This window comes from Zalophus californianus, chromosome 1 (assembly GCF_009762305.2).
Source record: "Zalophus californianus isolate mZalCal1 chromosome 1, mZalCal1.pri.v2, whole genome shotgun sequence".
NCBI lineage: Eukaryota > Metazoa > Chordata > Mammalia > Carnivora > Otariidae > Zalophus > Zalophus californianus.
The window spans coordinates 90,919,268-90,946,757 of record NC_045595.1 but is presented as its reverse complement, the minus strand read 5'-3'; the positions used below and the strand labels follow the sequence as shown (position 1 = coordinate 90,946,757).

Below are 27,490 nucleotides of genomic sequence, written 5' to 3'. Positions count from 1 at the left end.
GGTAGAATCAGAGCCTCTGAGAGCTTAGTTGTGAACGTGGAGCAGAGGTGAGTATCACAGACACAGACACACACGCACTCTGGATAGATACAGCCGTGTGGGAAGCCATCTGGTAACTAACTGTGTAGTGAGTGCATATCGGAGAATCACCTGAATATTCAGAGGAGAAAAGAACCAAGCCAAGAGACAGGTGAAACTGGATACAAATGTCATTTTGAAGCCACATATGCCCTTGGCCTTTTTAGTTCATGAGCCAATTTCCTGTTTGACAGGACAATTCCGGGTGAGTTTTCTCTCACTCACAACACACAGACCTCATTCATACACCTTACTTGTGTAATTTTTCCAATCCTAATCTTCCTATTTTGTTTTGCTTTTTTAAAAATATTACTACTGGAGACATTCTATAGTATATGTGGCCAGTATTGTTTAAAAGTGACAAGGTCATGATCAACAAAGACTGAGGAAATGGTCACAGATTGGAGGAGTCTAAGGAAACATGAAAATTAAATGCAGTGTCTTATCCTGGATTGGATACCTGAAACAGAAAAAGGATATTAGTGGAAAAATGAAGGAAATACAAAGAAAGTCTGTAGCTTAGTGCATAGTATTATACCAATTTCCATTTCTTAGTTTGGACACATGTGCTGTGGTTATGTAAGGGGTTAACATCAGAGCTGGGTAAAAGGTATATGGCAACTCTCTGTACTATCTTTGCAACTTCTTAGTGGATCTAAAATTATTCCAAAATAAAAACTTTAAATAAATATGTAAGTGATCACTAATATTCCAAGGTCTAGTGAACACTGAACTAGACTGACTTTTTCAAGTCACAGATGAGAAGGTTAAGTTACAAAGAGATTGGGAATTGCCTGTAGCACCTGGAGATTCATGTCAGGGCTGAGCCTGGAACTCAGGTTGCATCATCCAGGCGTACAACCACCCTGCAGCCTGGGGACCCGGGACTTCTCAAAGGAATTAGTTTCCATGGAAACAGCTCTTCCCTAAGCACACTAAATTCCCTTGCAGCTCTCCATATTAGCTCTGGACTATTACATTTCAAAGTCCATTTTTCACATTAATAAATTGCACAGTTATAGCCGTCCAGGAATGAGCTATAACACCATGCAAAAGGAATTTGTACCAGAAATTTAAACTACCATATGGTCAATGGATTAACATTAACCATAAATAGAAACCATCACATCCTGTGGTGCCTGCCAATCGCATTTGTTTGAATTGAGTATTTTCTGAAAGGCAATACACAAAAAATGTTAACCCAAGCCACAACATTTCCAAAGACAGATCCTGAAGGGGCTGTCTCTCAAATAACTTAGGTGAGAGTGAACATGGCATTCTGGAAGAATCCATATTACATGACTCAAAAAGTGATTCTTGCGATGGCAGACACTGATGTCAAAGATGCATTTGTAAAGATTGGATAGAATGTGTCTCATAAAATGTAAAGGAAAAAGCAGAATAAGCCCCAGCCCTCCAAGAATGATCTCCTCCACCATGGTGAATTCCTCCCTGCAGAGTTTAGTGACACAACCTCAGGATGAGACACTTTGAGAAAAAGGGAAATACCCCTAATCCACCTGCTTTCCTCCAAAACCATAGCAATCTCATCCTCCAGGCTCGCCCTCCCATAATGTTTCTGTCATCCACACCCCAGTACTCAGAGCTGGGTCCAGAGTTGGTCACCAATGTTAGTTCCCTTCTCTCCTTGTTTTCCCCACCCAATAATTATCCCTCTTCCATCCTGTGAGCACTGGCCCTTGGGCAGAGCCCAGGCATCCGCTGGAATGCTGATCCCAGGATGTCAGAACCCAAGGGATCCCTGAGAAACATGGACCAAAGTATTCTAATTAACACCCTTCCCTATAATTGCTGGTGACTATTGGAATTATCTGATAAAAGTTATGACAGTATTTCCCCCTTCATGGGCACAGAGATGACTTAGGAGGCACATCATGATAGAGGAAAGCCACAATTTCTGATGTTGGCTACAGTGTCCCCCATTAGCTAATGGTTATATGACAGAAGATAAAAAATGATCTCGACAGGCAGGAATAATGGGCCCCAAATTACAAAATGTAATTTAGAAAGAATGTAGGCAGTGCCCTACAGTTAGGTTCCAAAAAGTGCCTTGCAGAGGCCCAGGAGGCAGCGTGTGACGCCAGCAAGAGCGGAGGCCAGGGTCTGGGAGGGCCCGGTCCCAACCGAGCCTCTGACCAGCTGGCCACGCTTGGACAAATTGCTGGCTTCAAGGAATGCAGCTTTCTCAGCTGGAAAATAAGAAACTCAAATGAAATGATCTTTCGTATACTTCCCAGACTTGAAGCAATTCTTTGCCAACCATAGGAAGATGACTCAGTGAATTGTGGTGCATCCCCATGATAGAGTATCATGCAGCTGTTATAGGGCCCGTGTTTCCCGAGAATATTTGATAACATGAGAAAGTGCTTGTGACATGAGGAAAAATAAATAAATATGGGTTGTGGTTCTTATTTTGCAAAAAGAAATAGAGATGCCTCAGAGGAAGAAAAAAAAGACTAGAAGAGAGTAGAAAAAGTATTAAAAGTGCTTGCCATGGGTGGTTTAGTTTTTATTATTCAGAGCTCTTAAAACTGTATTTATCATCACAAAGGTAGTAAATGCTTGATAAAAAAAAAATACTCCAACAATACACAAATATATACAGGAAAAATTAAAGTTTCCCCTCTTTTTTCCTCCCGCTGACATTCCCTAGGTGTAACCTATATTAACATTGTGAAATAAATCAGACTTCATGTGTTTAAAGTAAAATTTGTTAGAAGCATCCTTTGTTCCAAGCAGTCTACAAAGAGAAAGCTAGGAACATTGGTGGTTTTTATTTTCTTCACTAGAAACCTTAGGAAGAGAGCTTCCAAGAAATATTAGAATAAAAGTAAGAATGAGGATAAGAATAGAAATAATAAATAAATCCAGGTACTAGTACTTTTATAAATGGTTTTAATAAAAGTCTAATAATCAGTTTTATAATGACTGCAATATTTGGAGTGCTTTTATTTCTTAAAGTATTTGAAGCATTTAAGAAAGTCTGATATAATGGATTTGTTTTAGAATACAATTTAGAATATGATAAATGTTCAGAAAATTAAGTCATCAGTGGGAAAATGACTGGAGAAATTTAATTTGTGAGTCAATGAGTTTTGACTTATAATTGTGTAAGTGTTGTGTGGATATGTAGAGAAATATAGAACATTTAAAGTTGATGGAATGTTAGTCATTTGAGAAATTTGGAACATTGATAAATGAACCATTAAACGAAGTATAGGAGTACTAATTCTTTTCCATCTTCGAAAGCCCTCAAACATTAAAAATTGTGTATGTACATGCTTGGAACCCAGACCATACTTTGTTGAGGACCCTGTTGGCTGAGCCTATGGCCCAGGGCATGGGAAGGGAGTGACGTAGGAAGTCAGCCTCCTTCCCAACCTGAGGACCCTGCCTCTGCCCGAGCGGCACCTGAATAGGAGACTCAGTCCCAGTGGCCCCAGATTTCCACCTGTGACCAGTACGGTGACACTCTCTGTAGTAAGGGCCATAGCGGCAGCAGAACAGAAGTCTCTAGGGACCTCAGAGGCTTCAGCTGTGATGCCTGATTTCCACGCCTGGAATAGGTCCGAGTTCCACTCCCACCCTGAGGCAGGATGACACACAAGTAAACACAAATTAAAAACTGGGACACTTCTCTGTTTATCCTGGAAGGGTAGGCCCCAGGAGGAGAGAAAAGATGAGTTGAGATTGGAGGCTTGAGGTCTTTAACTAGAATACTGCAAAACCAGATATGACCTTAATTGTACCTGAAGCGGATAAAGTGGGACATATTGGTTACTTTTAAATCTGTGGTTCAGTTGGAGTCCTATTGTTCTGCCCCCAAGCATCTATTCATTTTTTTCTCTAGGTAGCTGTACTGCACTTCCTTTCTGGGGGAACACCTCTCCTCATTCTCAAGTACATTTGTTCTAGTGCCACGGACCCATATATCCCCTGCGTTTCCAGTGGGAATGTGATCAGGACCAGCCAACCAGGGCATCACTTGTAAACTGCTGTGAACCTGGAGTTCCAAGGGCTACTCCTTGGAGCACTAGAATGACCCCAACACAAAGGAAAGCTGAGCCTGTGGTCTAGACAGGCAGAAAACAGACGCTGGACCAAGACAGTCCTAGAGCTTTTCTTGGATTTTTCAGTTACATGAGCCAACAAATTATCTTCTCAGCTTAAATCAATTTGATGTGAATTTGCAGTCATTTGTTACCAAAGAGTCCTAACTGATACAAGTAGATATGAGAACTTAGAACAATCTAGAAACTTCATCGGGGAAAGAGGTGAGGAATTGATTATGTAATTCTGAGACGAGAAGACTCTAAGACTACAGGATAACTCTCTTCCAATATCCCCTACATAAATGTTACCAGAAGATAAATTTCCACTCAATAGGTAGATGAAATTTCGAGTAACTAATGTTGCCCAACAAAGTGACCAACTCTGACCAACTTTTCAGACGGAGGTGAACTCTCCATTAGAGGAACAATCCAGTCAAGGGTGGATGAATGCCCGAAAAGGATGGCGCTGAGATTCCTTCACTGGGTGGGAAGTGTGAATCTCAAATGACTCTTCTGACTCTAATAGCCAACAGAAATTAGGAGTCGGAACAATCACTAGGGAAAGTGAGTGGAGGTGCTGTTAAACTCTGCAGAGCCCTGGCTTGATCAGTGAGAAGCTCTGGTGCTAATACTTTGGATTTGATCTGTAGCCCAATGTTGCATAGCAAAAGAATTAATGCGGAAGTCAGAGAAAGTACCAGAAAGCACTGAGAACTGAACACTTCCCTCTCATAAAACATGAATTGTTTAAATAAGAATTCTGTAGTTGGTTTGGAATGCTGAGTGTGCAAAGCCACCTCTGTTGATTTGGCTAAGATAAGAGTTAAACAGGAAGAGGCCATCCAGAAGTTTGGTGGGAATGAGGGATTCTGGATATGCCTGGGTATATGTGTGACTGTGGAAGTGACTGAAGTCAGCTCAGGTCCCACATTCTATGACCAATCCATGATCCCTGCACCAACACACACTTAGTGTCAGGTGCCCAGAGATTGAAATGGGCACAGACTGCTCAAGTTTTCGTTAGTGTGGCAGACTGGTTATTTTCACCACATAGCCTACTTCTCTGACCTCTACCTCTTCCTTCAGTATATTACACTTCAGCCACTTGAACTTTCTTTTTGATTCCTCAAACACACCTAGCTCATCCCATCTTAGGACCTTGGCTCTTGTTCTTCTATCTACCCAGAAAGCTCTACCTCTAGGCTCATTTCTTGGGGTTATTCACGTATTAGCTCAAACTCCTTGGTGAGTTCTTTCCTGACCACTAATCCAAATTAGCAACCCTATCCCTAACACACATCCCTACCCAAAGAGAACCCATCCTCTGTATCACATCATCTCTTTCATTGTCTTCCTGGAACTTATTACTATTGGAAATTGTCTTTCTTATTGATTTGCAGCTTGTTTATAGTCTTTCCTCTCCATTAAAGCAAAAACTGTGAGAGCAGGGATCTTGTCTGTTTTGTTCATCGACACATGCTCAACTCTTAGAATTATTCCAAGCACATGGTTCATACGTCATGAAAGTTTGCTGAAGGAATAAATGGTTGAGTAAACCTACTCTTTGCCACCTTGATCTTGGAAATATTTCCTTCTATATAATATATTTTCTGGAAGATAGAACAAGTGAGTGACTGGGGTAGAAAGAGACTCTTTTGTTGAAAGGACTTGTCCCTGGTATGGCAACTTGCCTTTTAATTGGCTTAGTGTCCTGAGGTGACCAAGGAGGAAAGGAACACAGGACTTTATCCAGAGCCCAACCTCCTTCATGAGCACATCTAATATACTCTGTAAGAGTGAGCTGACCTTATTTTTTAAAGGAGCCACTGCACAGCAACAACCAGCCATTGGGACTTACTGCCTTTTCAATCCATTGTCTCTCCTTTGGTCCTTGGTAAGAGTCCTCCCTCCTCCACTCTGTGAAAGCCAGTGAATCTTCAGTCAAACTCAACTCTTGAGTGTGGCTATTGTTTTTCCCCTTGGTATAGACAAATAATTATTTGCTAGTGTGTCCAGCGCCTGAGATGATTGATAGAGGATGGCTCTAAAAGTCTGAGCGCACATCAGCGAAGCCAGGCTTGGATCACCTTCCGAAGGACTTTGCCCTACGGAGAACTTCTTTCAGGAGGAAGAGACTTGTAATTATTTAAATGAAAGAAGATGGGAGGAGTACTCTTTGGAATGTCATCTCACAAGCTTTCCTGAGTTGGGAGCAATTGCAGGACACCCTAAACATATTGGCCAACACAGGCTTTAACATACTGGGAAACTCTGGATACAGGGGTGGGGAAATAGACCTCCTAAAAGGAATTTTTTTACAAAGCATCTGGAATATAGAAATGGCATCTCCAGCACTGGGGCCACTATTTGGGAGAGAGGGATTGCTCAGTGATGGAGTGAGGGAATGAGTAGATACACCCCAGGGACCATATCTATTAGAAAGGTAGCCATTGGAGGTCTAATTTTTGGCTAGAATACTAAATGTTGAGACGCCTTTTATTTCTTGCTTTGCTTTTTTAGCTGCTGGAAGCACAAGAATATGATCCACCCTCTATTCATTCACTCATGTATTCATTAACCAATATTACTGAGTAGCTGTTATGTTTCAGACACTGTTTTTGGTTTTAGGAAATCAATACTGAAAATGGGATAGACAGGGTCCCTTTGCTCACAGGACTTACATTCTAGAGAGGAAGACAGGCACTTAAGAGATATTTGCACAAGTAATTAACAACAGATATAAATTTATATGTAGGAAAATTGGCCAAATGAAAAGAGGGCCTCAATGCCAGTTTCTTCCCTGTTGCATCCTACCTGTTGAAAGCCCTTGCAGGGTGGGGAGGATGGCAAAGGAAGGAGGTGAGCATCAGACCTGGATCCCAAACTTCCTATACTCTGTACAGAAAAGAGGCTAGATCCAGGAAAGCACAGAAACCAAAGGGTCAATAACTTTGCTCCATTTCACTTTGTGCTCAAGCCATGCTCTTTTAGGCAAGTGGCTATGGGAAGGCCACTGTTGGCTCACCCTACCGCAAACAATTTTTCACCCTCCCTGCCAACAGCTGAAAAGCCACATAGAGTTTTTCTTAACACAGACTTTCTCACAAGTTATGTCAGTTCAGGTCCTCCAGGAAGCAGATGGCAAGATGGAGTTAACAGTGCAAGAGATTACTTGGGGAGATGATTATGAAGGAGGACAGGGGGAATGAGTGGGAGTTGGCAGGGAGAGCCTTCAGACCACAGTGCACTTCTGAAAGAGGTAGAAGGAGAATTAAATAGGAAGAGCCTCAGAGCTGTTCAGCCCCAAGAGAATCTTGGCCAACCCAACTGAGAGCTCTAGAACAAAGATTGGCTATTAAAGGAGTCCTGCACTGGGCAGAAATTGTCAGGCCCTAATGCCCCTGTTGGACACAGTCATTGGTTGTTGCTGCCTGGGAGAGTGTGGCCATGGCTCAAACACAGACACAGATCCTAAGGGCACTGCAGCTGGAGGCTCCTATCGACTGGTTCCCTCCTGAAGGGAAGGTGAGCTCACACCCCCATAGCTGCCACCCAAGTCCAGCTTGTGGTAGTGCTCTCACTCACAGGGACATTCTCTACTACTTTGATTGACAGCCATGGGAGAGTTTCCACAAGCAGAGCCTTGGCCTCTAGGAAAGACAGTAGGGATGAGATTGGGAAGGAGAGCACGCAAGGCACAGGCAGGCCGCTAGGGCAGTTTGAGGAGACACCAGAAACCTTGTCAAGGCTTGAATAGTGCCAGCTACAGTGGCTGAATGGACAGCTGGGGGCAAGAAATACAGGGATTGGAAGGCCTGAGAGTGCTGGCCAGAGAGACAAGAAGAGGCTGACTGCCAGGCTAGCCACAATGGATAAGCCAGTGATGGAGATGCAGGATGAGCTGCACCACAGGCTCCTTACACATAGGCAGCCCAACCCACAAGTCTGGCATCTTTTCCTTAGTTCCCTATATTCTCCCCATGGGGACCTAGATACCTACCTCTATAAACACTTATCTACATCCAACGGTATTGATCCTTCTGATCCTCAATCACTTATTATTTGATATTAAAGAAAAAACCTGAAACTTGTTTTGATAAAAAAAATATGAGTTAAACTGAATCTCTCTTAAACTAATTTTAAGTTGGATTTCTCTAAATAGATGCATACCATCATATAGCTTAATTTGATAGTTCTCTGAAAAACTAACCCTGAATTTCACATTCAGTGTTAAGAGGCCCTTGGATACACAAAAAGTTATGTTGTATCATGAAATGAGGAGTTTGATGAACTAAAATCTCTGTATCTAAGGTCCAAAATAAAATAATGCTCACCCAACAAGGGGACTCCATGCTTTCAGGTGCCCCACACATTACAAACACAAAACCTAAATATCCACCACCTTGATGAGCATCACTGAGAGCCCAATAAAACCAGTTACAAACCTTTTGCTCTGTAGCCTCAAAACAAAGGTGATTGCTGATGGCTATGAAGGTGAGGCACAGGAGGTAGGCAGTGTGCTTAGATCAAGAAAGACTATGGACTTACCCAATCCTTCCTCTCACAGAGCATAAATACAATAGATTCTTGCATAACAGAATATAATTTCCCAGTCGTGCTGAGCATCCACTTTCTTGCTTCTCTTTGTGTTCCAGTGTGTGCTTCCAGGTGCTGCCATTAATTAGTGCTGCATTCACAGTAGTTGAATATGTATGGTGGCCAAGGAGCATTTTGCAATATTAAATAATTCACATGGCTATGACATTTGGTTGTTAGCTGAATTTATAATGTTTAAGTAGGTAGGCCTCCTTTTGCACTCTTGGCCTGGGCCCCACAAACATAAAGGACAGGCCTGGACAATGGTACCCTAGTTACCAAGCAGAGGTCAACAGAAGGATCCATGTAAATTGGGCCACAGTTCTTGAAAACATTCCCATGATGGATCACTAGCAATGATTGTAATCACAGCAGCAGTTCTGTAAATATACAAGAGGCACTAGTCCTGTACATTTTGCTCTCATAATCAGCTCTTTGCCATGTTCTGTGAAGTATCTCTGTGTGCTACAGAGCAAGCGCTATGAGGAGCAGTCCTCATGTCTCCAGTCTTACAGCCCTCTAGTTGTAAAGGAAGGACCACTTCTTGTTCTACCCCAGCCCTTGTCCTCTCAATGCAGGAAATCTGTTCTCTCTGAAGGGCTGCTCCCTATGAACATCAGAGTGCTATCTTTTGTGGGCTCTGGAGCCAGGCCTGAGACAAGCTTCTAGAAAGCCTCCTCACTCATCCTCGGTCACAGCAGTGCTGCCCCTTCTGCCCAATGTCCTTGTGAGGGCATCTCTCTGCTGGTAGCTGGGATGAGCCCTGACAGAGCCCTGCTTCAGGGCCCCTCACCTGAAGACCTGGCTCTCCCATTGGCCCTTTATTCCATGAACAGGATCTCTCCTCCACTCCTGTTCCATGCATCTCCTCGGAGAGCTCCCAGGCTCTGCCCTTCTGTAGAGTCCCTAGTAATGCTGATTTCTCCTGATTCCCAGATATTCTCCAAGGATAGTGTCCTCTTGTGGCATTCTCCATCTGGCTGTCCTCAATCACCTGACCCAATTCCCAGAATTCTCCATAGCACACAACACCCTCACTCCAGAGAGAGCAGGTCATTCTCTTCCCACACCACCAGTGGGAGCACTGAGTGGTCTCTTTCAAAATAGACATTTAGTCTGCCCCTAACATAACTCTTTCAAAATAGCCATTTCTCCCAGTTTTAAAGGAAAAGAAAGAAAAGGCCATGCTAATGTCTATTTCCACTGCATACTTTGTTACACATCTAACAAGTCACCTGACATCTTTTCAGCACCAAAGTTCTCCATTTCCAACCTGTCCCTCACAGTTGGGTATACTCACAGTAGGGGAGGTCAGAGGCAAGACCCACCAGACATCACACATCTCTGAGGGGAAGTCTTAGAGCCTAGTTCTGAAGTCTTCTCAAAGGAATGCAAGGCTGCCTTCACTTGTCCAGACTGTCAGAAATAGAGGACCATGCAGCTTGGTTCCGTAATTTTACAGGTGGGAAAATTGGGTGCATACAAGAGAAGCAACTGACCCAGGTCACTCTGAGAGTTGGTGGCAGGAAAGAGCTCTGACCCATGGCACTTTTCATCACAGAAAGTCTGTGGATTCTATTCCCAGGAGACAAGCCCATGCTTCCTCCATAAATAGGAAGGGACTCTCAGGGTCTTTTCATCACCCAGAAGGAGGATGGTGGACAGGAATTATCAGCAGAAGACCTTGAACAGTCGCCAGCTGAGATTCTGAGCAGAACAAGGATAAGGTGAGAAGATGCTCAGGAAAATAAAAGAAGGTGTTGATAAGTAGGTGAGATACACATCTGATACAGTGGCACAGTGAGAGCACTTAATACAGCTCCCCAAGAAGAAAGATCTACAGCCCCCAGTCTGGCTGTGCAGCACATCAGAGCAGTGGTTTTCAACAGTGGCAACACACTGGAATTACCTAAGGAGCTTTAAAAAATACAGATGCCTGGGCCCACTCTGGAGACTGACTTTTTCAGTACAGCCCAAGCATCAGGATTTGTAAAAGCTCTCTTGATATTCTAACATGTAACCAAGATTGAGATCCAGTTCTTAGAAGAAAAGGCCCTGGTCCACCTCATATTGGGTTCCCTGCTTCAGAAAGAAGCAAATAATGTTTAAATAGAAAATACTCAGATTCTTTCCCCATCCTATTCTCAGATTATACAGCAGAAATCATAATTGTTCTAGCCTGAACTGTCAGATTTTCTGCTAAGATCTCTTTCCTGGCATCTGGCTTTCACTTCCATAACCACTGTCAAATCACCACACTTCAGACTCTACAAAGTCCTTTCCAATTCCCAAAGTCCCTTGGTATGTGGCTCTCTGAAAAATATTTAAAGTCACTACTGCTGAGAATGTAATCTTTAAAAAAAGAAAAATCTTTCTCTTCTAGTCATGATAGAGTAACCAGTACCAGACTTGTCTTCCCACTATTAAAAAAAAATGAGAAAATTGGACAAAATATATGAAACAGCTGTTTCTAAATAGTGGACAACAAGCAAGGCAGGACTATGATTAAGCCTTACAGTTGCCCTGGCTTTCTGCCAGGAGCCACTTTTCCAGACAGTGGTGTAGAAGAAAAAACACAAGCATAGCATTAAAATTTTGCCAAGTTAAGCCAAGATCAGAGTTCAGGGAGGCAGAAGCAGCTGGAATCTATGGGACAGAGTACTGGATAGGAAAGAACTATGCAGAGAAAGAATTCCAGAAATCCACATACGGGTCTCCTTGAGTCTATTGTTGTCAAATTCTGTGGATGCTCAGGGTAAAACTCCAAGAGGCTATGCAAAGAAGCACTGGGAATCTGTGCAGAACAACCTCCGAAGCCTACACATGGCTGCAAGATAGCCGAGATCCAGCCAGAGAGGAGGGGTTTCATTGAACAGCTGGGGCACTTAGTAAACTAGAAGGGTTATATCTTAGTAGTAGGGCTAAAATATATAGCAGGGCTGCCTTAACAAGGTCTGCCTTAACAAAATTTAAAAGCAAACTCTTCAAAAAACTGAGCTGATCCCAAGTTCCTTAGTATCCTAAGTTGCAGAACAAAGTACAATATTCTTTAAAGAGAAAACAAAATCATTCACTCAAAAAGGTAACTGTGACCATGCCTAGAACCCAATAAAAAATTACTAGACATACAAAGATGCAGGAAAACATGACCCATAACTAGGAAAAAAAAATCAGTCAAATAGAAACATAGCCAGAAATGACAGAGATTTTGAAATAAGCAAATAGGTGCCTTAAAGCAGTATTATAAATATGTTAATATAAATAGAAATACAGAGAAAAGAAATATAAGATATAAAAGAAAACGGAAGCTCTAGGGATAAAAAATACAATATCTGAAATGAAAAGTTTAGTGGATGGAATTACCAGCAGAAAAAACACAGCAGAAGAAAAGGCAAATGAATTTGAAGATATAACAACAGAAATTCTCTAAATTGACACGTAGAGAAAAAAAACTGAAAAAAATAATAGAACCTGGAATCATGAAACCATGAGTGAACCATGGAAACATGTTAAGTAGCTGAGCGTATACATACGGGCATGGGGAGCAGAAAAATACTTGGAGAAATAATGTCTGAAATGTTTCCAAATTTGATAAAATTTTCAAGCCATATATCTAATAAACTCAACCTAATCCCAAGAAGGGTATACACAAATAAAACTACATGAGGGCACATTGCTGAAAACCAAGGACAAGGAGAAAAACTTAAAGGCAAACAGAAAAAAAGAGACACAACACAAAGGAAACAAAATGAGAATTACCATAGATTTATCATCAGGAAAAATGTAAGTAAGAGCACAATGCAGTGGCATCTTTAAAATGCTGAAAGGAGGGGCACCTGGGTGGCTCAGTTAAGCCTCTGACTCTTGATTTTGGCTCAGGTCATGATCTCAGGGTTGTGAGACTGAGCCATGAGTAGGGTTCCACACTCAGCGGGGAGTCTGCTTCTCTCTCCCTCCCCTGTCCCCTCCCCCCACTCTCTCTCTCTTTCAAACAAATAAATAAATCTTTAATAATAATATAAAATTCTGAAAGAAAAAACAAATTAATCTAGACTTCCATAAGAAATGAAAATATGCTTCAAAACTGAAAATGAAGTAAAGATGTTTTCAGACAACAAAAGCTGAAAGGATTCATTATAAACAGACCTGTTCTACAAAATAATGTTTCTTACAAATACAAATGGAAAAATTTTATAAATATAAATAGAACTTTTTCAGGCTGAAAAAAAAATACTCTGATGGAATCTTGTACTTACATAAGGGAATGAAATGTGCTAGAAACAGTAAATAAGTGAATAAATACGTAAGATTTTTTCCTTAAAAAATTTATTTAAAAGATAACTGTTGGGCGCCTGGGTGGCTCAGTTGGCTAAGCGACTGCCTTCGGCTCAGGTCATGATCCTGGAGTCCCGGGATCGAGTCCCGCATCAGGATCCCTGCTCAGCGAGGAGCCTGCTTCTCCCTCTAACCCTCCCCCCTCTCATGTACTCTCTCTCTCATTCTCACTATCTCAAAATAAATAAATAAATCTTTTAAAAAAAAGATAACTGTTGAAAGAAGAAATAACAACATATTAGGGGATTTATAACAGAAGTAAAATGTATGATAACAATAGAACAAAGGATTACTTGTTGTTGTAAAGTTCTATCTTATATCTGAAGTGATATAATATTATTCAAATGTATACATACATTTTAAACCTATTGTTCCTTTACTAAAAAATAAAACAAAGACATACAGCTAAAAACTAAAAGTGGATATAAATCAAAGTATAGCTCAATGAAAATAACAAACAGACCCAACTATATGCTGTTTTTAAGGATCCCACTTTCCTCATAAAGACACAGGAAAGATAAAAGTAAAAAGATCTTTTATAGAAAATTATATACCATGTGAACACTAATTATAAGAAGGTTAACACAGTTATACTAATATTAGATGAAGTAGACTTTCATTAAAAGAATATTACCAAAGATAAAGATGAATATTTCATAATGATAAAAGAGTCAATTCACCAAGAGGACATAACAATCCCAGACATTTATATACCTAACAATAAAACTTCAAAATGCATGAAACATTAAACAACTGAAATGGAAAGAGAAATAGATTTTATCCACAATTATAGTTGGATATTTCAATACTCCTCTATTTATAGTAGACAGAAAACCAGCTAGTATATATATTTGAACAATAATCAACTAACATGATCTTATGAACATTTATAGAACACTCCACAAAGAACAGCAGAACACATATTCTTTTCAAATGCAGATGGAACATTGACCAAGATAGACCATATTCTGAGCCATAAAACAAGTATCAATATACAAAAATATTGAATTATATGGTCTCTGCCCACTCAAAATTAAATTAGAAGATATCTAGAAAAAACTCCCCAAATATTTGAAAATTAAAGAAAAAATTTAATAATCTATGGGACAAGGAAGAAATCATGACAATATTTTTTTTAATTTTTTTTAAAGATTTATTTATTTGAGAGAGTGAGAATGAGAGAGAGAGAGAGTACATAAGAGGGGAGAGGGTCAGAGGGAGAAGCAGGCTCCTCCCGAGCAGGGAGCCCGATGTGGGACTCGATCCTGGGACTCCAGGATCATGACCTGAGCCGAAGGCAGTCACTTAACCAACTGAGCCACCCAGGCGCCCTCATGACAATATTTTGAAGTGGATGAAAATGAATACACAACATATCAAAATTTGTGCAATGCAGCTAGAGCAGTACTTAGAGAGAAATTAATAGCTTTATATGCTTATATTAGAAAATAAGAAAGGTCTAGGGGCAGCTGGGTGGCTCAGTCAGTTAAGCATCTGACTCTCTTGATCTCAGGGTTGTGAGTTCAAGCCCCACATTGGGCTCCATGGCATGGAGCCTACTTTAAAAAAAAAAAAAGAAGAAAAGAAGAAACACCTAAAATCAATTATCCAAGCTTCTCCTTTTAAAAACTAACAAAATGAAGATCAAATTAAACCCAAAGTAAAAAGAGTGAAAATCAGTCAAAATGGACAACAATAACATCAATTTTTTTAAAAACCTCTAGGTTTTTAAAAGATCAATAAAAGTGATGAACTGTTAGCTAGACTGATCAGCTAGACTGATAAAGAAGAAAAGAGAGAAGACACAAATTGCCAATATCAGGAGTACAAGAGAGCACATCATTACAGACACTATAGATAGTAAAAGGGCAAAAGGGAATATCATGAAAAACTCTACGCCAATAAATTTGAGAACTTAAATGAAATGGACAAATTATTTGAAAAATACAATTGACCAAAACTGAAACAGAAGAAATAAAACATCTGAATAGCCATATGCTTACTAAAAAGATTGAATTTGTAAATAAACTTCTTCCATAAAGGAAACTCCAGTCCTCAATGGCATCACTGATGAATTCTTTTGAACATCTTAGGAAGAGATGATACTAGTACTACATAAATTCTTTCATAAAAGAGACAAAAGAACATTTCCCAACTTGTTTTATGAGAGCAGTGTTACCTTGTTACCAAAACCTGGCAAAGATACAAGATTATAAGAAAATTACAGACCAATATCTGTCATAAATAGAGACACAAAAATCTCTAAGAAAATGGTAGCAAAAAGTTCAGCAATATTTAAAAGGGATAATGAACTATGAATAAGTAGAGTTTCTCCCAGGAATGGAAAGTTGACGTTTGAAAATCAACCAGGGACGCCTGGGTGGCTCCATCAGTTAGACATCTGCTTTCAGCTCGGGTCATGATCCCAGGGTCCTGGGATGGAGCCCTGCATTGGAGAGGAGCCCGCTTCTCCCTCTCCCTCTGCCTGACACTCCCCCTGCTTGTGCTCTCTCTCTGTCAAGTAAATAAAATCTTTAAAAAATTTTTTAATAAAAATAAAAAAGAAAAGAAAATCAACCAATACAGGGGTGCCTGGGTGGCACAGTTGGTTGACCATCCGACTCTTGGTTTCAGCTCAGGTCATGGTCTTAGGGTCCTGAGATTGAGCCCCTTGTTGGGCTCCACACTCAGCGGGGAGTCTGCTCGAGATTCTTTCCCCCTATCCCCACTCCCTCTTCCTCTGCCCCTCCCCCCCAAAATCAACCAATACAATTCACCACTTTAAAAGCATAAAAGAGAAAAATTATATGATCATCTCAGGAAATGAAAAAATGGACCAAAAAAGCAAACAAAAACATTTGACAAAACTCCACATGTATTTGTGGTAGAAGCACTCAACGAACTAGGAACAGAGAGGAGTTCCTCAACTTATAAATGGCATCGATGAAAAACCTACAGCTAACTCCATATGTAGTGGTAAAAGAGGGACTGCTTCCTACCTAAGATCAGGGACAAGGCAAAAATGTCAGCTCTCACCATTTCTTCCAGCATTGTACAGGAGGTCCTAGCCAGTGACAAAACAAATAAAAGGCAGACAGATTGGAAAGTAAGAAGGAAAACTATATTCTTTGATGCACATAGAGTTTCAGTTGAGCAAGACAGAAAAGTTCTGGAGATGGTTGCACAACAATGTGAATGTACTTAATGCCATAGAAATGCACACTTAATAATGACTAAAATGGTAAATTTTATGTTATATATATTTTATCACAACACAAAATTCATAAAAATTTTTTAAAAGTAAAACTGCATTTATTCTCTGATGACATGATTGTGAGTCTACAAATTGCTCCTAGAAGAAGTTCTACATCATACAATTCAAAGTCTATATACAAAAATCAAATGTATTTCTATATAGTTGTAATAAACAATTAGACAAAAATTTTATAATACCATTTACAGTACCATCAAAAAAGCATTATCTACTTAAGGGGATAAATTTAGCCCCCAAAATGTACAAGATTTGTGCACTGAGAACTACAAAACATTACTGACAAAAATTAAAGAAGATAAATAAATGGAGAGGGAGCACATGAATTGGAAGACCTGTGTCTTATTAAGAAATCAATTCTCCCCAGATTGATCTATAGAGTCAGTGTGATTCTATAATTTATATGGGACTGCAAAGGACCTGAAATAATTAAGACAATTTTTATAAACAACAAATGTGGAGTACTTATGTTACCTGGTTTCCAAGACTTACTAAATACTATAATTTATCAAGACAAGGTGGTATTAGCATAAGGATAGAACATATAAACAGTGGGACAAAAGAGAGAATCCAGAAATGGATGCACACATATGAGGCCACTGTTTTTTGACAGAAGTGAAAAGGTAGTTCAATGGTGGAAAAGTTTTTTGGAAAAATGGTGATGGAAAAACTGGATATGATAGGGAAAGAGAGAGAGAGGAAGGAAGGAAGGAAGGAAGGAAGGAAGGAAGGAAGGAAGGAAGGAAGGAAGGAAGGAAGGAAGGAAGAAGGAAGGAAGGAAGGAGGGGGGGGAAGGAGAGGAAGAAGGAGGGAGGGAGGGAGGAAGGAGGGGAGGGAAGAGGGAGGGTGGGCAAAAGAACCTTTACCCTTATCTCATATGATACACAAAAACTGACTCAAAATGTATCATGGGCCTAAAGATAAAGAATAACTACAAAACTTCTAAAAGAAAACTTAAGAGTAAATTGTTGTAAACTTGGGGTAGGCAAAATTTCTTAGACAGGATACCAAAAGCACAAACCATAAAAAATAAAGATATTAAATTAGACTTCATCAAAGTTAAAAATACTTCTATTTTTTAGAGACACTATTAAGCAAAGGACAAGGCAATCCACAGAATGCGAGAAAATATATCTGATTAATACACACACATATCTGACAAAGGACTTACATCCAGAATATATTTTAACACTCAATAATAAGGAAACAAACAAATATGGGCAAACATTTGGATAGAAACCACAAAAGAAGATATACAAATGGTTAAAAGCCATGAAATGAGGCTCAACCTCATTATACCCAGGAAATGCAGAGTAAAACCATAATAAGACCTACAGCCTACCCTTTCGAATGGTTCACATTAAGAAGATGGACAATACAAGACACTAACAAAAATGTGGAGCATCTGGGACTCACACATCGCTGGTAGGAATGTTCAATGGTACGAGCACTCTAGAAAACAATTTGAGAGTTTCTGAAAGTTAGCCATACACTTATCCGATAACCCAGCCATCCCATCCCCAGGTATCTGCCCAAGAGAAAAGAAAATCTGTGTCCACACAAAGACTTGTACAGACAAGTTTATAACACCTTTGTTCACAACAAATACTGTAAACAACCTGTCCATCAACTGATGAATGGAAAACTTATGTGGTATGTCCACACAATAAAATACTACTTGATAATAAAAAAGGGACAAACTACTGCTAACCACACACACACACACACACACACACACACACACACACACACACACACACACGCACTGAATCTCAAGAGCATTATTCTAAAATAAATCACACTTGAAGGAGTACATACTTTACAAGTCCATTTTATATGAAACTCTAAAAAAGACAAATTTAACCTACAGCAACAAAGCAGATCAGTGGTTGCCTAGGGTTGGGATGGTCAAAAGGAGAACCAGCAGAACAGGCTACATAATTTGCAGGGCCCAGTGCAAAATGCAAACAGGGAGCCCCTTGTTCAAACAGTAAGAATTACAAGGCAGTGGCAACAAAAGGGTCAAGCAAGTGTGGGGCCCCTGTGAGCACGAGCCCCCGTGTGAGTGCACTGCTTGCACACCCATGAAACCAACCCCGACTTTTTGTGGTGATGAAAATGTTCTGTATCGTGATTTTGGTGGTGGTTACACATTTGTGTACATTTGTCAAAACGCATCAAACTGGGGTTAAAATGGCAGGAATTGGGGCGCCTGGGTGGCTCAGTTGGTTAAGCGACTGCCTTCGGCTCAGGTCATGATCCCGGGGTCCTGGGATCGAGCCCCGCATCGGGCTCCCTGCTCCACGGGAAACCTGCTTCTCCCTCTCCCACTCCCCCTGCTTGTGTTCCTGCTTTCACTGTCTCTCTCTCCGTCAAATAAATAAATAAAATCTTTAAAAAAAATAAAAATAAAAATAAAAATAAAACGGCAGGAATTCCCAAGGCCACTGAGGAGAACAAAACTGCAGACTAACCAGCCAATAATTCCCTGTGATTTTCTGTCTCCATTAAGCTACTAAAAAGAGCCCTTTAGTGTTCAGATTTCAGCCGTGCCCTCTCTAGAAACTTCCCAGAACTTCCTCACCTTCGGCCATTGCTTATTCATCGAATCTCTGCTTATGGGCATTACACAAGGAGCTGGAGATAGAAAGATTTTTAAAAATACAGTTATCACTCTCAAAGAATAGTCTAGTGCTGTGCTGGATAATATAGTGGACTTTAGCTACACGTGGCTAAATTACATCAGTAAAGATTAAATATAATAAAGAATTCAGTTCCTTATTCACACTAGCCACATGGCAAGTGCTTAATAGCCACCTGTGTGTGACTCATGGCTATCATATTGGACAACACAGAACATTTCCATCATTGCAGAAAATTCTGTTGGATTGTGCTGGGCATGGCGACAGGCAGGGAGAGATTAAGACATAAATGACATAGTTCCACATTCCTCCTGGTTTTAAATACTGGCTGACAGCACAATCTTTTGTATTCTATCACCTACAAATCAGAAGTAGCCCTGTAATCAGATGAGGTGGTTTCATGAGGTTTGGGGGTCCTGCTTGCAAGGAGAAGAACAGCCACCTTGGAAGGTCCCCTTTTTGCAAATGTGAGCTCAGCTTGCGTTTCTGGGCTGAAACCCTCCTAGAGCTCTGGGTCAATATTTCTCTAGGCCATTACAGTTACCCAGGGATTTGTTGTTGCTCCCAGTACCCCAGGTGGGAGCATCAGTCCAGAGGTCCTTAACCTGTCCTCCCCAAGAGTGGGAGGCACATGCTTACCCAGTGGCTTCAGCTACACTGGGTCTGAGATTTGGGGGAGGGACAGAGCAGTGGCTCCAGAAGACAAGAGGAATTTTCTGCCCCCTCCACCCTCAGATTTGGAATCCCCCTCCTCCTCCTTTCCTGATGAGAATAACTTGTCTGTTTTGATCCCCCATCTGCTGCATTAGCCCCCTCTGCAGCATGCCTGTCAAGGAGTGCCACCCTCTGTTGAAGCCCCTCCAGGGGGGAGGAGCGCATTATTCCCCCCCAACCACCATAGCCCATTCTATCATTAGGTGGCATTCTTTCTTCAATGAAGTCAGACGGAAGGTGACTATGGGGACTCCGCCTATTGCTCCCAGTTCCCTGATTCCTTCTCCTTTTAGAAGTTCTTCATATCTGTGGAGAGGACTCCAGGTCTCTCACCCAGTCTTAGCCTCTCCTCCCTAACAGGTGCTGCCCTACGTGGGAGACTGGGCATGGCCGGCTTCTGCATTCTCTGTTATAGGAAGTGCTTGTAAATGAATGCTCAAGGTGGCCCCCACAGAATCCCCTGATCAGGAGCCTCACTGAAGGTCTTCTATTGTTGGTGACATCAACAAAAAATCACTAAAATCCACCTCTGTTTTCGGGGCAAAACCATTATTAAAGATGCAAGTCACTTAAGGTTCTCTGCATAAACTCCACATGAGCTATCTTCTTTTTTTTTTTTTTTTTACGATTTTATTTATTTATTTGACAGAAAGAGTGAGAGAGTACAAGTAGGGGGAGCAGTAGAGGGAGAGGGAGAAGCAGACTCCCCACCGAGCAGGGGAGCCTGACTCCGGGCTTGATCCCAGGACACTGGGATCATGACCTGAGCCGAAGGCAGATGCTTAACCACCTGAGCCACCCAGGTGCCCCAAGCCATCTCTTTTAAAATGAAAACAGCTTGTTTTTAAAAATTGCCCCAGAAATGTGTGCTCCTTTATTATGAGAACTCTGTGGGCATGTGTCTGTGTATTGGCTTACTTAGCCTAGCCCACCAGGCTGCTCTGAGGCTCTGAGCCAACAGGGCCCTTGACTTTGCCCCTCCTCTGCAGAGGCCCCTTCTCTTACTGATGCCCGGTCCTGAGCGACACCAACACTTCCGTGTGCGGCTGCTTGTCTAGGGAAGCTCCCAGTGCCTCAGGGACAATGGGGACCGAGGAACCTCCTTCCGTCCATCCTCCCAGCTCCGGCTATGTTTCCTCCCACCTCAGCCCTCCTCTTCCTTGCTCTCCCACAACGGAGCCTGCAGGGGCTATGGGACCGGGACTGCCTGATGGAGACAAGAAAAGTGAGTCAACTGACAGCAAAGTCACACCCCAGGTTTCTGAAATGTGTTTTGAAAAGAGGGGGAGTGGCTATGCAGGTGGCCCTAATTGAATGGGTCCTTTACAAAGATAGCCATCAAAAATGTTTTCCTTATTGGCTCTATTACAAAGTATCATTTCATCCAGGAGAATGGCTTTTCTAAGAGCTTCTCTCCCTCTTAGTTCATTTCACATCCTAAGTCCAGTGGAACCAGCCTAGACATGTACTCCCCCCTCTCCCTCCCCAGGCGTACCCCAGCTACCCCTCCCCAGGCATACCCCAGGCCCCCTTCCCAGGCATATCCCAGCCTCCCCCTACCCAGGCATACCCCAGCCCCCCCTCCCCAGGCATACCCTAGCCTCCCCTTGCCCAGGCAAACCCCAGCCTCCCCCTGCCCAGGCAAACCCCAGCCTCCCCTGTCCAGGCATATCCCAGCTCCCCCATCCCCAGGCCTACCCTAGCCCCCCTCCCCAGGCATACCCCAGCACCCCTTCCCAGGCCTACCCCAGTCCCCCCTCCCCAGACATACTCCAGCCTCCCCCTGCCCAGGCATACCCCAGCGCCCCCCACCCCAGGTGTACCCATACAAAGAGCTGCAGCTTTCCCTTGGAGCCTCTCTGGCTCTCTTACTTGCACTTAGGCAGCACAGGCAGACTCACCACCTGGCAGCCTTCCGAACATTCATTCTCAGTTGTCTCTGGAGGTGGGCAGGACCCATCCATAAACCCCGGGGGCCCAATGTGTTTCAGAATCCAAAACTCTTTGGATTTTAGGTAGGTAATCAAGTGCACATTACCCACGTTGTATAAAGCCCAGTGGAGTCTGGAGGCAGTACTCAATAGTCAAATGCATCAGTATTTCTGCACCAAAACATTTCCACTACGTGGGACAAAGATGACAAAGAGCTTCAGGTCAACAAGGTCAGGTTTTGCTGCCACATGAGTTTTTTAAAAACTTAAAGCTTTCAGGGGTGGCTGGTTGGATCAATTGGTAAAGCGTGCAACTATTGATTTCAGGGTTTTAAGTTCAAGCCCCACACTGGGTACAGAGATTACTTAAAAATAAGTTCATAAAAAAAAAAAAAACTTAAAAGTTTTCAGCGCTTTTTTACCTTTTGGAATTGCAGGTAAGGGATGATAGATCTGCAGAGCCTCTCCTTTCTCTTCTTTCTATTGCTTGAGATATTTTCCAAACTAATCCGCCATAAAGAGATTCCAACTGTGTTTGTGGGCAAAGTTTGAAAGGCAGTTAATAAATAGTGATGAAATCCTTCTGCTCAGCTCAAATTTAAAGAGAAAAAAAAAATCTGTTTCACCTGGACAAACCCCTTTCACAACGACCCAACATCTGCCTATCTGTCATCACGTGGGTTCCCTAATCTGTCTTCAGAGGACCAAACCATCTGCCACCTTGCAGCCCAGCTACCTTGCACCTGCACCATCCAGATGGCCACCTTTTCTTCAAAAGCAATCGATCTCCTCCTTAAATTCCCCTGTGGTTCAGAGTCCTTGTGTGTCAATCACAGTGTTAAGAGGTAGCTTCCTCCTTGAAAGAAAGATGATAAGGACTAATCATCCGAGAGCCACTCACAGACTCCTCTTAAATATAATCAGTGTGTGGTCACAGGAAATCTCTTGATGAACTGCAGAGAAAGTTCCTAGAGGACTTCCCTCACGATATACCCCACACTGCCTTCAATGTGACCACAACACAGCTTTTGCTCTGCCCCACACCCACTTTTCACTGAGCCTTCCCTTACTAAACCCACACAATTCCCACATCCCTCCCTCCAGCCTCCCTCAGCAGGTGGGGATATTGTTTTAAAGAGAGCTAGACATAAGTGCTCATATTTCCGCTGCTTATTATCCAGAAGTTGGCCACCTGGAGGGTCCTGTACCCCCAGCCATTGTAATGGCTCCAACACCCATTTTATGATGGTATCTTCCAGTGGCCTCGGATCGCTTCCCTCTCTCTCTCCTGGTCTGCTGGCTCTAATTCCTGCTCTCACTGAATTCCACCTCTGTTTTCTCTTGCCTCTGAGTGTGGCCAGTGGTGCCTTAACTCAGCTGTGGGACACAACCCCCTTTCTTTGATCATCTCCAAATACCTGTCATGTCTGGTGCTGCTAGCAAAACACCTTCCACTGAAGAGTCAGAGGTGGGTGCGGTCTACACTGCAGGTCCAGCCATAAGACAGCTTAAAAGACACTATCTGCCCTCTTTAGAAGAGGCTTTGACCTCTCAGGTCCAGTTTCCTCCCTCTCCGCACACCCTCCCTCCATGCTCCATCTCAAAACCCTGCTCGTTTGAATGTACAGAGCAATTTCATTCCCTTGGCTGCAGTGAGGCTGAAATTGATCAGGCCTAACTCAGCCAAGGCCAAACCATGTGAGCCCTACTACACTGGCCACCAGTGGGCTTCCCTAAGATGGGCACCTGCACGTTCTGTCTGTGGGCAGAAGTGAGGTACGTGTGCACCTGAGATCTGATCCTGCTAGGTCTGGGCATATTTGTGTCCCCATATCTGTCTGTCTGTGTCCTGGGAGGATTTCCAGCTGTAATAAATCATAGCTAGCAAAAACTGAGTGCTCACTCTGGGTCAGGCAGTGTTCCACATACCTTATGTATAATCGTGACAATCTGACATTACCCTTTTATTATCATCCTTGTTCACAGATAAGAGACCGAATGGAAAAATTAAACAACATTACAGGGGTGCCTGGGTGGCTCAGTTGGTTAAACTGCTGCCTTCAGCTCAGGTCATGATCCCAGGGTCCTGGGATTGAGCCCCACATCAGGCTCCCTGCTCATGCCTGCTTCTCCCTCTGCCTGCCGCTCCCCCTGCTTGTGCTCTCTCCCTCTCTCTCTCTCTCGCTATCTCTCTCTGTGTGTCAAATAAATAAATAAAATCTAAAAAAAATAAATAAAAAATAAACAACATTATATGCGCTCAAGTATCTGGGTATCTCTGGGCTTGGGGTCACCTTATGCATCTGTGTATGTGTGTTACATAATTATGTGTTATATCCGTGTGTGTGTGTGTGTGTGTGCATGCACACGCACGCATGTGTGTGTGTGTGTGTGTGTGTGTGTGTGTGTGTAGCCCAAGAAACCAGGTTGGTCTCTCCTGCCCTGGTCCTGGGAAGGGTTCATGCCTGCTGTGATAGGCCTTGGTGTGTGGCCCAGGAACAGGGATGGAGAAAGGGACAACTGTGCCTGTGTGTGACAATTTAGCTCAGGCAGCTGACCTGTTGTTTCAGCAAGACCAGTGTTGCATGTCCCCTGTGATCTCTTTCATGGGAACTAGGGGTGAGGTCAAATAAGTGGCTAGGGGTCTGGGTACTTCTCTCTCTGCCCTGATACTGCCAGTCTCAGCTTCAGGCAGAACAAAGGAGATGGGGTCCAGTTGCCATGCAGAGAGACAAAAGGTAGGATGTCTTCGCAGTGACAGCTTGACTCACAAAGGACTGTTATTGAGCAGTGATGGCAAATGAGGCTTCTCCTTTTTCAAAATACAAGTGAAAAGCCACCTCTCTAGGAAGGTTTAAACATTTCCTACCTCAGCCAAATACTGAAAGGCGACTTCCGCTGTGCTGAACATCTTACACCATCAGTAATCCTTATACAACAGGATGAGGGTAGCTTGTTGCAGTAGTCCCCTAGTTACAGATGAGCACATGAGGCTCAGAGAGGCTAAGTGATTTGTCCAAGGGCACATGACTAGTGGCAGATCCAGAATGCACGTCCAAGTCTTCCTGCTTCCAAAGCTTGGACTCCTTCCACTATATCAAAGTATCTGTGAACTTCTTGATTCTCCCTTGGGATTTTCCCATTCCTAGCATAAGGTGCCACCTCACAACAAACAGGCTGCTATGTTACTGTGACCCCAGGGTTTTCTGGCTTGGAAGGGGACAGTCAGCAGCCTCCCTCTGGGCCTGGACTATCCATTTATAAAAGCAAAAGGCTCCCCAGCAGCCACTACTATTGTTCCTCCTTAGAAACAGTGAGGGGAACAGAAAGCACTTGCCCACAGTCACCCATGGTGGGTCTGGGCAGGATGACACCTAGAAGCCAACCTCCTAGAGCAGGACGTGTGGTCCTGAGCCTCTCCGTGGCCTTATGTGGTGTGACTGATAGTGGGAGGATCAGAACACTCCATGAGCAGAATCTCACAACTCCCCTGCAGGACCCATGGGGACCAGTCCTCCACCCATCTCTGCCTAAGAAGGGCTCTGAGGATAGTGCTCCGGATCCTCAACACAGCCTCCCAGGTCCTGGCTGACCTGAATCCTGCCTCAGCCCTTCACTCCCTACCCCCTCCCCCGCTCAGGCCACACTTACTACCCTGTTTCTCAAAGTCCTCGAGCTCTCCACTTCCTCCATCCCCTCCGATTGGAATGTTCTTCCCTGGTGAACTTCCCATCCTACTGTCTCATCCTAACTGCACTGTCCTCAGGGAAGCCCTCCCTGGCCCTCCACGTCCTGCCAAGACCTCTGTTAGGTGCATTCAGAGGCCCTGGACTAGGTTCAAATTGCAGGGAATCACTTGTGATTGTTTGGTATCCTTCTGCCACCCTAGACCACAGAATGTACGACAGCGGAGACATCTATGTCTCATTCACCACTGTGTCCCCAGTCCACACTGCTTGGCACATAGCAGTTGTCCAGTGAATATTTGTGAAATGAATATAGACATGCTGGGAGGAAGGCAGGAGGGAAGGAAAGAAGGACGGACAGAAAGAAGGATGGACAGAAAGAAGAAAGGAGGGAGGGAGGAAAGAAGGAAAGAAGGAAGGAAGGAAGGAAGGAAGGAAGGAAGGAAGGAAGGAAGGAAGGAAGGAAGGAAGGAGAGACAGAAAGGGAAGGAGGGAAAAAGAGAAGGGCCATCAGCCTCTTCAGAGTTTCCACCCTCTGGAGCTCTGAGACACACTAGCTCATTTTGCCATAGAGACGTCAATTGCAAAGCTATCATTCCTTTGAGGTCACTCGGGGGAGAAAACCCATCAGAACCAGGCAGTAAGAGGAAGCCTTCCCCGGGAATGCAGAGACCTCTATTCTGTGGCTCCCTGATTCACCTTCCAGACACGGCAGTGACGTTGTCTTTCGTCAAGGTGCTCATCACTCACAGGCGTGACTACCCTGGACTCAGCCGTGCTGAGATGACTCAGTCTACACTCCAGCCAGACTTCCCGCCGTCTCCTGCTGGCCGTGCCAGCTGGGCTCCCAGGCCCTGACAGCACACATGCTCAGGCTGAGGTCACTGTCCCTCCCTGACTGACCTTCACCACCACTGTCTCAGTCACGGGGAGCTTGGTGCGCTGTCCTTTCTCTCCTTCACCAAGGAGGGTTCATTTGTCATCTCTTTCTGGAAGGAGGAAACCGTAGACTAGAGGGGAACCGGAAGGAGAAGGAAGGGAACCAAAGACTCACGCTACCTGCTCCCATAGTCCTGCCCCTCTTCCAGTTCTGGAAGCCGGAAGATGTCTTTGCCAGTGACCCTGACAGGGCCCCGCCCCGGGCGAGGCCGACCCGCCCCTCCGTAGTATAGTCTGAGCTTCAGCCCTGAGTCCCGCTTGCCCCGGGGGATTCTGGGGAAACTGGGAGAGGGAGTGAGAAAGGCCCGGATGAGGCAGCGTGTGTGAGGTCCCGGGCAGTGGAACGCCTGCTTGCTCACGGCTGCGGCCGGACCGGCAGTGGCTGTGCACCCAGACGCGTCTGCCCACTTAACCACCGGCCCGCAGAGAAGTCAGCTGGAGCCGCTCCGTGGGGGCGGGAGGCGACCACAGGCCACAAGGTCCGCAGGGGTGCTAAGACCCTCACATCCCCAGGATGGTGTTCTCATAGCCCAGGCCTCTCTGATGGGAAAGACCTTTAGAAGCCCACAGCTGGCTCTTCCCAGAAAGCTTCCTGACAGAACCCAGCAGTGAGGGGCCCTGGGTCCCAGCCAGGGCAGGTGGCCTGGGCCGGGGGCAACACAGCGCCGCTCACCTTCTCGCGCATCCCACCCCCCTGCAGGCCTTCTCCCATTGCTCCTAGAGTCATCAGCAGTTGGCAAACTTACTGGGCTTACCATTGTCCCCAGAGCTGTACGCGCATAACGTTTGGGGGAATGCTGATCTGTGCCAGCCCCCTCAGTTTACAAACGGAGAAACCGAGGTCTGGGTCATCCTGGTGGGAAAAGGCTGAAGTGGACCTGACAGTAGAGCTTCTGGTTGCAAGGTCTCCCTGCGAACTGCCTGTCTCTCATCCCTACATGACCTCCAGAGCCAGCTCCCAGCCTTGCTCAGAGATAGAACGTAGGTGCCTGCCCCAGAGAGGGGCGTGATATTTGAGTTCTAGGAGGGAAAAAAAAAAAGGCAAAAAGGAGGCTTTGCCATAGAAGGGAGGTTGGTTTAGACTCTCCTCCTCCACCAAAAGTAAGCTGTCCCTCTGAAACCCCAAGCAGAACTCATCAAGGACATTCCCCACCTTGAACTCTAAACAGACTAGACAAGCAACTCACACCTGGAGCTATTCATAATTAAGTGACAGAGTACAATG

General features: G+C 43.7%; 1 long non-coding RNA gene across 2 annotated transcripts; it reads right to left on the bottom strand.

The window, feature by feature from the left end:
- On the bottom strand, positions 1-26,523 carry LOC113916770. 2 transcript variants are annotated; one of them, XR_003518024.1, is made up of 4 exons: positions 26,386-26,523; positions 22,267-22,496; positions 22,063-22,169; positions 1-538 (listed from the first exon to the last, which is right to left on the bottom strand). It is a non-coding gene; the product is annotated as an uncharacterized LOC113916770 (long non-coding RNA). The 2 variants fall into 2 exon arrangements; XR_003518025.1 differs by having other exon boundaries at positions 22,377-22,496.
- Positions 26,524-27,490: the final 967 nt, after the last annotated feature.